The 14065-nt window shown below is 55.6% G+C and overlaps 1 pseudogene; it reads left to right on the top strand.

Annotated features, from left to right (window-relative positions):
* The first annotated feature begins 2653 nt into the window (after window positions 1-2653).
* On the top strand, window positions 2654-7276 carry LOC133340025 (probable RNA-binding protein 46; annotated as a pseudogene).
* Window positions 7277-14065: the final 6789 nt, after the last annotated feature.

Here is a 14065-nt window from a genome sequence, read left to right as displayed (position 1 = left end):
TAAACGCCTTCCCGCACAGAATGCACCTGAAGGGTTTCTCTCCTGTGTGTGTTCTCTGGTGATATTTAAGAGCAGATGACTGTGAAAATGCAATGCTACACACAGTGCACTTTAAGAGTTTCTCTCCTGTGTGTGTTCTCTGGTGTTTTTTAAGAGCAGTTGACAGTGAAAATGCCTTCCCACACACACTGCACTTGAAGGGTTTCTCTCCTGTGTGTGTTCTCTGGTGTCTTTGAAGATGGTGTGACTTTGCAAACGCCTTCCCGCACAGAATGCACCTGAAGGGTTTCTCTCCTGTGTGTGTTCTCTGGTGATATTTAAGAGCAGATGACCGTGAAAATGCCATGCTACACACAGTGCACTTGAAGGTTTTCTCTCCTGTGTGTGTTCTCTGGTGTTTTTTAAGAACAGATGAATCAGAAAATGCTTTCCCACACACACTGCACTTGAAGGGTTTCTCTCCTGTGTGTGTTCTCTGGTGCTGTGTCAAATTTCCAGTGCGATCCGTGCTGTATGCACTCTGGTCGCATTGTTGCCTTGCCGTACCGAGCTGTGCTGACTGCCTTTGCTCCATCAGACCAATTCTGCAGAGGAAGCGTCGAAGGAAGCGTCAGCTGCAGACAGATAATAGGAATATCCACACCAGTATCGAGGCACAGAAGAATGCATATATACAGTCACACGTGACTTACACGTCTATACTTATTCGTATATTCATGATGTAGTAAAAACGTTTCTCAAATTCATCACACGGGCTGTGATGGCACACAATGAGAGGGCAAGTGGTCATTAAAAATGAATGTTAACCAAAAACTCCGAGCACACAATTTCGGCTGTCTGGCTACAAAAGGAATATGTATAAAAGCTAAATTCAGGAAGTCGTGGGTTCGATCCCGACCCTGATGCCTGCTGCTGCTGTATATTTGGAGTTTGCGTGTCTCTCTCTCTCTCTCCGTGGTGAGATGTTAACTACCTCAACTGGTATACAGGAAGTCGTGGGTTCGATCCCGACCCTGACGCCTGCTGCTGCTGTATATTTGGAGTTTGCGTGTCTCTCTCTCTCCGTGGTGAGATGTTGACTACCTCACCTGGTATACAGGAAGTCGTGGGTTCGATCCCGACCCTGACGCCTGCTGCTGTATATTTGGAGTTTGCGTGTCTCTCTCTCTCTCTCCGTGGTGAGATGTTAACTACCTCGCCTGGTATACAGGATGTCGTGCGTTCGATCCCGACCCTGACGCCTGCTGCTGTATATTTGGAGTTTGCGTGTCTCTCTCTCTCTCCGTGTTGAGATGTTAACTACCTCGCCTGGTATACAGGAAGTCGTGGGTTCGATCCCGACCCTGACGCCTGCTGCTGTATATTTGGAGTTTGCGTGTCTCTCTCTCCGTGGTGAGATGTTGACTACCTCGCCTGGTATACAGGAAGTCGTGGGTTCGATCCCGACCCTGACGCCTGCTGCTGCTGCTGCTGTATATTTGGAGTTTGCGTGTCTCTCTCTCCGTGGTGAGATGTTGACTACCTCACCTGGTATACAGGAAGTCGTGGGTTCGATCCCGACCCTGACGCCTGCTGCTGTATATTTGGAGTTTGCGTGTCTCTCTCTCTCCGTGGTGAGATGTTGACTACCTCGCCTGGTATACAGGAAGTCGTGGGTTCGATCCCGACCCTGACGCCTGCTGCTGCTGTATATTTGGAGTTTGCGTGTCTCTCTCTCCGTGGTCGCGTGGATTTTCCTCCGAATCTCCCGGGTTTCCCCTCCACATTTAGAGTCAACATCAGCACGAGTTTAGCGTCTTTGACCGATACACATTTTCACACGTATTTTTGGTTCTTTCGGTAAAGTCACGTAGATAGACAATAACAACAGATAATAACATCAAATAAATGCCACTTGATCGAAACGTCGTGGGGGTTTTTTATTTATTTACAATTTTGTTTACTTTTATTCATTTTATTATGTTATTTTTATTAAATTTTCTATCTCCGTGACTTCACCGAAAGAACCAAGAATATGAATTGCTGCAGTTACGAAAGTTTTAAGTCAAAACATTGACACACGCGTTGACAAACCCACCTTGTTGTTGTTGTGGGCAGGTAGCTTCTGTAAACAAGAGCGGTACAGCAGCTCAGGCGGGCTTGGGCTGGTAAAAAAACAACAAAAAAAACTGCGTTAATATCTACAATAAACCAAAGTGACAAAGTAGCGAGCCGCGTGAAGACAAATTAAACTTAAGGGAGGGAATTAAAGCAAACGCGACCAGGCGAGGGCAGGAGGCAAGGCCCCGCGTGTCTAGGCCCCGCGTTGTAAAGTTCCAACTTGGACATCGATTCACAAGCTGCTGCTGCTGCTCTAGTGGCATCCCTACGAGAGAGAGAGCGAGGCTCTAGCTTGGTAAACAACAACAACCACAACAACAACCACAACAACAACCACAACAACCACAACCACCACGACGATGAGAATTTCTCACCTCGGATTGCAGTTCACGCGCGGACCTCCAGCTTCCTGTTAGCTCGTGACGTCACGCGGCAGCAGATGACGTCACGCGGCTGCAGATGACGTGACGTCACGCGGCAGCAGATGACATGACGTCACGCGGCAGCAGATGACATGACGTCGCTTTCTGGGGTACAAGACCCTCCCCTCCCACAATGAGAGGCTACCCTAACTGAATAAATTAATAAATTATGTTGATGTTTGCGATCATCAACATTATCAATAAACATCATTTACACCATCATATACAACAATATCATCAGCATCATCATCAGCATCAACAACAACATCATCAGCAACATCATCACCACCCCTAGCATCAGCAGAAATATCAACATCATCATCAGCAACAGCAACAACAACATCAGCAGCATCAACAACAACAACAACATCATCAGCATCAACAACAACAACATCAGCAACACCGTCACCATCTAGAACAGAGGGGAGGGAAGACTGCGGCCTAGTCGGCCTCGGGCCATCCCGAGTTTTCCTAGCGGACCCGCCGCGCCCGGAGCGCCTCCCCCGGCAGGAGTCGGGATCGAATAACGGGTCCGCCGGGCGTGGTGAACACACATACACACAGTGTACACACACACACACAGTGCACACACACAGTGCACACAGTGTACACACACACATAGTGCACACACACACACACAGTGCACACACACAGTGTACACACACACACACAGTGCACACACAAAGTGTACACACACACATTGTACACACACACAGTGTACACACACACAGACAAACACACACATACACACAGTGTGTACACACACAGTTTACACACAAACACACAGTGTACACACACACAGACACACACACAGAGTGTACACACACACAGTGCACACACAGACACACATACACAGTGTACTCACACACACACAGTGTACACACACACAGTGTACTCACAGACACACAGTGTACACACACACAGTGTACACACACACAGTGGAAACACACACACAGACACACACAGTGTGTGTACACACACACACAGTGCACACACACACACAGTGTACACACACACACAGTGTACACACACAGAGTGTACACACACACAGTGCACACACAGACACATACACAGTGTACACACAGACACACAGTGTACAGACACACATACACAGTGTACACACAAATACACAGTGTACACACAGACACACAGTGGACACACACACACAGACACACACAGTGTACACACATAGTGTACACACACACACAGTGTACACACAGTGTACACACACAGTACACACACACACTGTATACACACACACAGACACACACACAGACACACACAGTGTGTACACACACAGACACACAGTGTACACACACACAGACACACACACAGAGTGTACACACACAAACACAGTGCACACACAGACACACATACACAGTGTACACACAGACACAGTGTACACACACACAGACACACACACACAGACACACACAGTGTACAAACAGACACACACAGTGTACACACACACAGACACACAGACACACACAGTGTACACACAGACACTCCAACACACAACCGGTTAGTGCTGCTCCAGTGACAGATTGGCACGGTATGTCACGTGATAAACCTTGCGAATCGGCTGTCGGCTGATGGCCGGTTTAACGACACGCATACATTCAAACTTTATTTGGAGTTGGAGTTTGTGTCTCTCTCTCATCATCACGGTGGCTAGGAGATGTTAACTACCTCGCCTGGTATGCAGGAGGTCGTGGGTTTGATCCCGATACTGAAGATTCTTGCTGTATATTTGGAGTTTGTGTGTCTCTCTCTCATCATCACGGTGGCTAGGAGATGTTAACTCCCTCGCCTGGTATACAGGAGGTCATGGGTTTGATCTCGATCCTGAAGATTCTTGCTGTATATTTGGAGTTTGTGTGTCTCTCTCATCATCATCACGGTGGCTAGGAGATGTTAACTACCTCGCCTGGTATGCAGGAGGTCGTGGGTTCGATCCCGGCCCTGGCGACGCCAACTGCTGTATATTTGGAGTCTGCGTGTCTCTCTCTCTCTCATCATCATCAGTGAGTGGGTGAGGTGAGTGGGTGGGTGATTGTGTGAGCGAGTGGGTGTGCGGGTGAGTGGGTGGGTGAGTGTGTGAGCGAGTGGGTGTGCGGGTGAGTGGGTGGGTGAGTGTGTGAGGTGAGTGTGTGAGCGAGTGGGTGTGCGGGTGAGTGGGTGGGTGAGTGTGTGAGGTTAGTGTGTGAGAGAGTGAGTGTGTGAGCGAGTGGGTGTGCGGGTGAGTGTGCGGGTGAGTGGGTGGGTGAGTGTGTGAGCGAGTGGGTGTGCGGGTGAGTGGGTGGGTGAGTGTGTGAGCGAGTGGGTGTGCGGGTGAGGGGGGGGGTGTGCGGGTGATGTGAGTGGGTGGGTGAGTGTGTGAGCGAGTGGGTGTGCGGGTGAGTGGGTGGGTGTGTGAGCGAGTGGGTGTGCGGGCGAGTGGGTGGGTGAGTGTGTGAGGTGAGTGTGTGAGCGAGTGGGTGTGCGGGTGAGTGGGTGGGTGAGTGTGAGCGAGTGGGTGTGTGAGGTGCGTGGATGGGTCAGTGAGTGGATGAGTGAGGAGGGGTACCAGGTCGTCTACTGGGGGTGAGGGGTCATTATACAGGGCGGTTCAAAGGTCAAGACACAGTTTCTTGGGTTTTTATTTTATTGTGATTTTCCGAGTTTACAAAGGTAGCTCTCTCTCCATCCGTCTCTCCACTCTCTCTTCCTCTCTCCACTGCTGGGCCTGTAGGCTTGGCCCGAGCGAGTTCCCGCCTTTTCACGAGTTGATTCCGCCCCCCGCCGTGGCTTTGTCGGCACGAGGCTTCTGCGCCGGTGAGTGTCAAGGGCTCCAACGGGCCCCAAACCGCTGCCCCGTCGTCACCGCCGCCGTGGACAAAGCGCCGATGCTCGACATCATGAGCTGCGTGGAGAGGGACCTTCTGGACCTCATGTTGCGCACGGGCTACAACGTCGTCCAGGAGAACGGACAGAGGAAGCTGGGACCGCCGCCCGACTGGCAGGGCCCCCCTCCCGCCCGCGGCTGCGAGGTGTTCGTGGCGAGGATCCCGCGCGACCTGTACGAGGACGAGCTGCTTCCCGTGCTGGAGGCGGTGGGGCAGCTGTACCAGCTGCGCCTCATGATGACGTACGACGGAGAGAACCGCGGCTACGCGTTCGCCACCTTCGCGACGCGCTCGCAAGCCGCGGACGCCGTCAAGAGACCCCACGACTTGGAGATCCGCCCGGGGCGACGGATCGCGGTTTGCGTGAGCGTCGACAATCGCCGCCTCTTCTTGGCGAGGCTGCCGAAGGACAAGACGCGGGCCGAGGTGATGGCGGCGATGAGCGACGCCACGGAGGGCGTCGTGGACGTCCAGATGCGCTTCTGTCGCTACGACAGGAGCCTCAGCCGAGGCTACGCGTTCGTCGAATACGAGAGCCACCGCGCGGCCTGCATGGCCCGCAGGGTGCTGCTGCCGTACTCCTTCCGGCTGTGGGGCCGGGACATCAACGTGGACTGGGCCATCCCGCAGCGAGAGCCGGGGGCGGCGGCTGCTGCTGCTGCCGCGGCGGTGGCAACGGAAGACGACGAGGAGGGGGGGGAGGAGGAAGCGGCAACTGAAGACGAGGAGGAAGAGGTGGTGGAGGAGGAGGAGGTGGAAGAGGTGGTGGAGCGGGAGGAGGAGGCAACGGAAGACGAGGAGGAGGGGGGGGAGGAGGAGGTGGAGGAGGAGGATGTGGAGGAGGAGGAGGCAACGGAAGACGAGGAGGAGGAGGAGGCGGGGGCAACTGAAGATGAGGAGGAAGAGGTGGTGGAGGAGGAGGAGGTGGAAGAGGTGGTGGAGGAGGAGGTGGGGGAGGAGGGGGGAGGAGGAGGAGGGGGAGGAGGAGGCAACGGAAGACGTGGAGGAGGGGGAGGAGGAGGCGGGGGCAACTGAAGATGAGGAGGAAGAGGTGGTGGAGGAGGAGGAGGATGAGGTGGTGGAGGAGGAGGAGGAGGTGGGGGAGGAGGGGGAGGAGGAGGAGGGGGAGGAGGAGGCAACGGAAGACGAGGAGGAGGGGGAGGAGGAGGCGGGGGCAACTGAAGATGAGGAGGAAGAGGTGGTGGAGGAGGAGGAGGATGAGGTGGTAGAGGAGGAGGAGGTGGTGGAGGAGGAGGTGGAGGAGGAGGCAATTGAAGACGAGGAGGAGGTGGCGGCGGTCCCAGGCCTCCCGCAGCCGGAGTGCGCCGTCTGCGGCAAGGTCCCGCACAGCCTGTTTGTGGGCTGGGCGGCGCGCACGCAGCTCTGGCGGGCACCCCGCCACTCGCGGCCCACGCCCGTCGGTCTGGACGAGCTGCCGGAGGCGGCCGTCTTGTCGTGGGAGACGCGTTTGCAGGCGCTGCTACGGAGCGCCGGCGTGGGCCACGCGACCTTCGAACTGCACGCTCACTCGGAGCCCGGCAGGCCCATGGGCCTCCTGTACAAGGTCTCCGTTCCCGGGATGATGCGGGAAGGCAGCGGCTTCTTCCCCGCGGTGCTGAGCTCCAGCGTGGAGGGATGTGCGCGAAGTTGCCAGCGAGCTCCTCCACGAAATCCTCAGCGACGCGAACCCGAGGGCGGGCCCGGCCCCCGTCGCGACGGCGCCTCCCGGCCGCCCCGTCCGGGACCTCCCGGCGTATCCCGGCGACTTCCCCCGCGCCCCGGCAGCCGGTCGCCGCGCGCCTGCCGACAAGCGGCACGCACCCGTAGTGCCGCGTGGCCGTCGTGGCGGCGTTCGTCAGACCGCGGACGGTGTCCTACCGCTTGAAGCTCACATCCGTTCTGCCGTGTTCACCGTCAAACTGCAAGTTGCCCGGCCGCTCACTCGACATGGTCACGTTGCCGCATGCCAGAGCTCGCAATCGGGTACCCGTACACGTTCCCTACCCGATACCCGGCTACCCGTACCCGGCCGGGTACGGGTAGGGTACAGGTATCGGGTACCCGATTGCGACCTCTGGGATGAAGCCACGTTGCAGGCGCGGGTGGGTTGATTCTAGGAACTTGAATTGTGAGAAGAGACAAGACGTTGGCAAATGAGTGACACACGGTGACTCACCAGTGACTCACGGCTTACCCGTACCCGGCCGGGTACGGGTAGCCGGGTATTGGGTAGGGTACGGGTATCGGGTACGGGTAACCGGGTATCGGGTAGGGTACGGGTAGCCGGGTATCGGGTAGGGTACGGGTATCGGGTAGGGTACGGGTAGCCGGGTATCGGGTAGGGTACGGGTATCGGGTAGGGTACGGGTACCGGGTACCCGGTTGCGACCTCTGCCGCTCGCTCTCCACTCAGCCGTCCGCCCCTTTCCTGTTTCCCTCGTTGGGGGGGGACCAGCCCTGACTTCACGTTGTGCCTCATTTGACTCGTCACCCCGTGGCCCCGCACACGTCCTCGTCACACCAGGTGTCACCCTGTCATTACACTCTAATGACGACCGACAACTGAATCCGTAAAGACAAAATGATTTCAGGTGTTTTACGCGTCAACGCCATTTTGTTTTGAAAATGTCGGGGAGAAAAAAGTATTTTGTTCACGTCGCATTCTGATGTCAAAACATTTGATTCTTTATCAAATTGAAAAACTCTTCAGCGTAGCGACTTTGCTACACACGGAGAGGTCCGTGCACCGCCTCGTTGCACAGCCTCTATCCCTGTGCCACGTGTAGTTCGTGCACACACAGCTGTTAAGAGTTTGATGTTTTTGTTGATTCACAATTTACGTGTGTTTTCCTGTAATGGTTTTTGTTAATGTTTTAGTGGAAATAAAGTCGTGAAAAGTCTCTTCCTCTCTCTCTCCCCACTCTCTCGGCCGAGTGTCGCATGCTTGGGACCTTTCTTTCCCTCCTCTGCGGATTTAATTTGATGTGCTGATTTACACCCAGCATATTTCAGACTTCCCTGTTTGGTCAGGGCATGTTCCTGATCATTACCAACGTTCCAATGGCCAGGAACTTCAGAGTAACCTATTACCTTTTCATGCAGCATCATAATATAATTTTCCTGGATCATCGCCTTTATAGCTTTGATCAATTGCCAATGGTTTACCAGTTCGTGTTAGTGTTTACTTGTGCCGCCCTCTTTCCCAGTGGGACCACGTGGCGTGAAGTTGTGTCGCACATGAACAGAGTCGGTGCACATCACGAGTCTCCGTACTCGACTGTCACAGAGACACACAGAGACACACAGAGACATTGATACACACAGAGACACACACACAGAGACACACACACAGACACACACAGAGACACACAGAGACCACACACACAGAGACATAGACACACACAGAGACAGACACACACAGAGACACACACACACAGAGACACACACAGACACGCAGAGACACACACACAGAGACATAGACACACACAGAGAGACACATACAGACACACACGCAGAGACACACACAGACACACAGAGACACACACACAGAGACATAGACACCACACAGAGAGACACACACAGACACACACGCAGAGACACACAGACACACAGAGACACATGCAGAGACACAGACACACATACAGACACACAGAGACACATGCAGAGACACAGACACACACAGAGACACACATAGACACACACAGAGACACACACAGACACACGCAGAGACGCACAGAGACACACACACAGAGACACACACGCAGAGACGCACAGACACACACAGAGACACACATGCAGAGACACAGACCACACACACAGAGACACACACACAGACACACACACACACAGAGACACAGACACACACACAGAGACATAGACACACATGCAGAGACACAGACACACACACAGAGACACACAGACACACACAGAGACATAGACACACACACAGAGACACACACACAGAGACACACAGACACACACATGCAGAGACCACAGACACACACACGCAGTGACACAGACACACACACACACAGTGACACACACACAGAGACACACAGTGACACACACACAGAGACACAGAGACACACACAGAGACATAGACACACACACAGAGACACACACACAGAGACATGGACACACACAGAGACACAGACACACACATAGACACACACACAGAGACACACGCAGAAGACACACACACACACAGAGACACACACAGAGACAGACACACACAGAGAGACACACAACAGACACAGAAGACACACATGCAGAGACACACACACACAGATATAGACACACACACAGACACACACACAGAGACACAGACACACACAGAGACGACATGGACACACACGTAGACATGCAGAGACACACACACATAGAGACATGGACACACACGCAGAGACACGTAGAGACACACAGAGACATGCACGCAGAGACACAAAGACACGCAGAGACATAGACACAGACACACCGTTACAGACACACGCAGACACACGCAGAGACACAGACACGCACAGAGACCGGCAGTTGATGCTGCAGCTGCTGCATAGAGTTTGTGTCTCTCTGTCTTTCTGTTGTCGAGTGGATTTCTTTCCGGGCCCTCTGGTTTTCCCCTCCACATTTGAGAGCCGGTGAGTTGCTAGAGTCTTTGCCAACTGCTATAAAGGTTCACGTGATTGATGATGATGAACCTCATTGGTAGAACTGTCATCGGTAATGGCCAGGTCAGGGCCTTCTAAAAGAGAGCTACACACACAGCATCTCAATGAGGCCCTTGCCCGCTAAAATAAACGCGGTTTAGTTTCTAGTTCAAGTCTTGTGCACAACAACAACAGCATCATCACGACGCGCCCACCTGCTCAGAGCAGTTCCCAGCCCAGGTAAGTGAACTTGCCACCTTTATTACCATCACCACCAGCACCACAATGTCTCCCCCAGTAAACAACAAAACAGCTGGGCAGGCAGCCTCACTCACGGGGCAAGCAGCCAGGCAAGGAGAGAGGAGGCCAGGCCATGGACAGACCGGGACACAACCAACGCTGGGGACACGTGGTGAGTCTGTGGGTCTCTGTGTGGTGAGTCTGTGGGTCTCTGTGTGGTGAGTCTGTGGGTCTCTATGTGTTGAGTCTGGTGGGTCTCTGTGTGGTGAGTCTGTGGGTCTCTGTGGTGAGTCTGTGGGTCTCTGTGTGGTGACCACAGCCCTTGTCAGGGCTGGGTCTCAGTGTCACCAGTGGTCAGGGGAGATAGGTCCTGGATAGGACCCTGGCATCCCAGCCTCCCGCCCTGTGAGGCGAAGGTCTCGAGTGAGCAAAGGGTCGGGGACCCGCCGCGGGTCGGTGTGCCTCCCCTAGGTCCAGCCGGAGGACGCTGGGCTAGTGGGGAGATTGGATAGACGGCCAAGTCTGGAGGACGCTGGGATGGCGGGGAGATTGGATAGACGGCAAGTCTGGAGGACGCTGGGCTGGCGGGACGATTGGATAGACGGCAAGTCTGGAGGACGCTGGGATGGCGGGGAGATTGGATAGACGGCAAGTCTGGAGGACGCTGGGATGGCGGGGAGATTGGATAGACGGCAAGTCTGGAGGACGCTGGATGGCGGGGAGATTGGATAGACGGCAAGTCTGGTAGAGACGCTGGGCTGGCGGGGAGATTGGATAGACGGCAAGTCTGGAGGACGCTGGGATGGCGGGGAGATTGGATAGACGGCAAGTCTGGAGGACGCTGGGCTAGCGGGGAGATTGGATAGACGGCAAGTCTGGAGGACGCTGGGCAAGGGGGGAGATTGGATAGACGGCAAGTCTGGAGGACGCTGGGCTAGGGGGGAGATTGGATAGACGGCAAGTCTGGAGGACGCTGGGATGGGGGGAGATTGGATAGACGGCAAGTCTGGAGGACGCTGGGCTAGGGGGGAGATTGGATAGACGGCAAGTCCGGAGGACGCTGGGATGGCGGGGAGATTGGATAGACGGCAAGTCTGGAGGATGCTGGGATGGCGGGGAGATTGGATAGACGGCAAGTTTGGAGGACGCTGGGCTGGCGGGGAGATTGGATAGACGGCAAGTCTGGAGGACGCTGGGCTGGCGGGTAGATTGGATAGACGGCAAGTCTGGAGGACGCTGGGATGGCGGGGAGATTGGATAGACGGCAAGTCTGGAGGACGCTGGGCTAGGGGGGAGATTGGATAGACGGCAAGTCTGGAGGACGCTGGGCTAGGGGGGAGATTGGATAGACGGCAAGTCTGGAGGATGCTGGGATGGCGGGGAGATTGGATAGACGGCAAGTCTGGAGGACGCTGGGCTAGGGGGGAGATTGGATAGACGGCAAGTCCGGAGGACGCTGGGATGGCGGGGAGATTGGATAGACGGCAAGTCTGGAGGATGCTGGGATGGCGGGGAGATTGGATAGACGGCAAGTTTGGAGGACGCTGGGATGGCGGGGAGATTGGATAGACGGCAAGTCTGGAGGACGCTGGGATGGCGGGGAGATTGGATAGACGGCAATCTGGAGGACGCTGGGATGGCGGGGAGATTGGATAGACGGCAAGTCTGGAGGACGCTGGGATGGCGGGGAGATTGGATAGACGGCAAGTCTGGAGGACGCTGGGCTAGGGGGTTGATTGGATAGACGGCAAGTCTGGAGGATGCTGGGCTAGGGGGTTGATTGGATAGACGGCAAGTCTGGAGGACGCTGAACTAGCGGGGAGATTGGATAGACGGCAAGTCTGGAGGACGCTGAACTAGCGGGGAGATTGGATAGACGGCAAGTCTGGAGGACGCTGAACTAGCGGGGAGATTGGATAGACGGCAAGTCTGGAGGACGCTGGGCTAGCGGGGAGATTGGATAGACGGCAAGTCGGAGGACGCTGGGCTAGGGGGTTGATTGGATAGACGGCAAGTCTGGAGGACGCTGGGCTAGGGGGGAGATTGGATAGACGGCAAGTCTGGAGGACGCTGGGATGGCGGGGAGATTGGATAGACGGCAAGTCTGGAGGACGCTGGGATGGCGGGGAGATTGGATAGACGGCAAGTCTGGAGGACGCTGGGCTAGGGGGGAGATTGGATAGACGGCAAGTCTGGAGGACGCTGGGATGGCGGGGAGATTGGATAGACGGCAAGTCTGGAGGACGCTGGGATGGCGGGGAGATTGGATAGACGGCAAGTCTGGAGGACGCTGGGATGGCGGGGAGATTGGATAGACGGCAAGTCTGGAGGACGCTGGGCTAGGGGGGAGATTGGATAGACGGCAAGTCTGGAGGACGCTGGCTGGCGGGTAGATTGGATAGACGGCAAGTCTGGAGGACGCTGGGATGGCGGGGAGATTGGATAGACGGCAAGTCTGGAGGACGCTGGGCTAGGGGGAGATTGGATAGACGGCAAGTCTGGAGGACGCTGGGCTAGGGGGAGATTGGATAGACGGCAAGTCTGGAGGATGCTGGGATGGCGGGGAGATTGGATAGACGGCAAGTCTGGAGGACGCTGGGCTAGGGGGGAGATTGGATAGACGGCAAGTCCGGAGGACGCTGGGATGGCGGGGAGATTGGATAGACGGCAAGTCGGAGGACGCTGGGATGGCGGGGAGATTGGATAGACGGCAAGTCTGGAGGATGCTGGGATGGCAGGGAGATTGGATAGACGGCAAGTTTGGAGGACGCTGGGATGGCGGGGAGATTGGATAGACGGCAAGTCTGGAGGACGCTTGGGAGGGGGGAGATTGGATAGACGGCAAGTCTGGAGGACGCTGGGATGGCGGGGAGATTGGATAGACGGCAAGTCTGGAGGACGCTGGGCTAGGGGGTTGATTGGATAGACGGCAAGTCTGGAGGATGCTGGGCTAGGGGGTTGATTGGATAGACGGCAAGTCTGGAGGACGCTGAACTAGCGGGGTGATTGGATAGACGGCAAGTCTGGAGGACGCTGAACTAGCGGGGAGATTGGATAGACGGCAAGTCTGGAGGACGCTGAACTAGCGGGGAGATTGGATAGACGGCAAGTCTGGAGGACGCTGGGCTAGCGGGGAGATTGGATAGACGGCAAGTCGGAGGACGCTGGGCTAGGGGGTTGATTGGATAGACGGCAAGTCTGGAGGACGCTGGGCTAGGGGGGAGATTGGATAGACGGCAAGTCTGGAGGACGCTGGGATGGCGGGGAGATTGGATAGACGGCAAGTCTGGAGGATGCTGGGATGGCGGGGAGATTGGATAGACGGCAAGTTTGGAGGACGCTGGGCTAGGGGGGAGATTGGATAGACGGCAAGTCTGGAGGACGCTGGGATGGCGGGGAGATTGGATAGACGGCAAGTCTGGAGGACGCTGGGATGGCGGGGAGATTGGATAGACGGCAAGTCTGGAGGACGCTGGGATGGCGGGGAGATTGGATAGACGGCAAGTCTGGAGGACGCTGGGCTAGGGGGTTGATTGGATAGACGGCAAGTCTGGAGGATGCTGGGCTAGGGGGTTGATTGGATAGACGGCAAGTCTGGAGGACGCTGAACTAGCGGGGTGATTGGATAGACGGCAAGTCTGGAGGACGCTGAACTAGCGGGGAGATTGGATAGACGGCAAGTCTGGAGGACGCTGAACTAGCGGGGAGATTGGATAGACGGCAAGTCTGGAGGACGCTGGGCTAGCGGGGAGATTGGATAGACGGCAAGTCGGAG

This window comes from Lethenteron reissneri, unplaced genomic scaffold (assembly GCF_015708825.2).
Source record: "Lethenteron reissneri isolate LAM-NWPU_2019-01 unplaced genomic scaffold, ASM1570882v1 scaffold_644, whole genome shotgun sequence".
Classification (NCBI taxonomy): domain Eukaryota; kingdom Metazoa; phylum Chordata; class Hyperoartia; order Petromyzontiformes; family Petromyzontidae; genus Lethenteron; species Lethenteron reissneri.
This window is presented reverse-complemented; position numbering and strand designations above follow the sequence as displayed.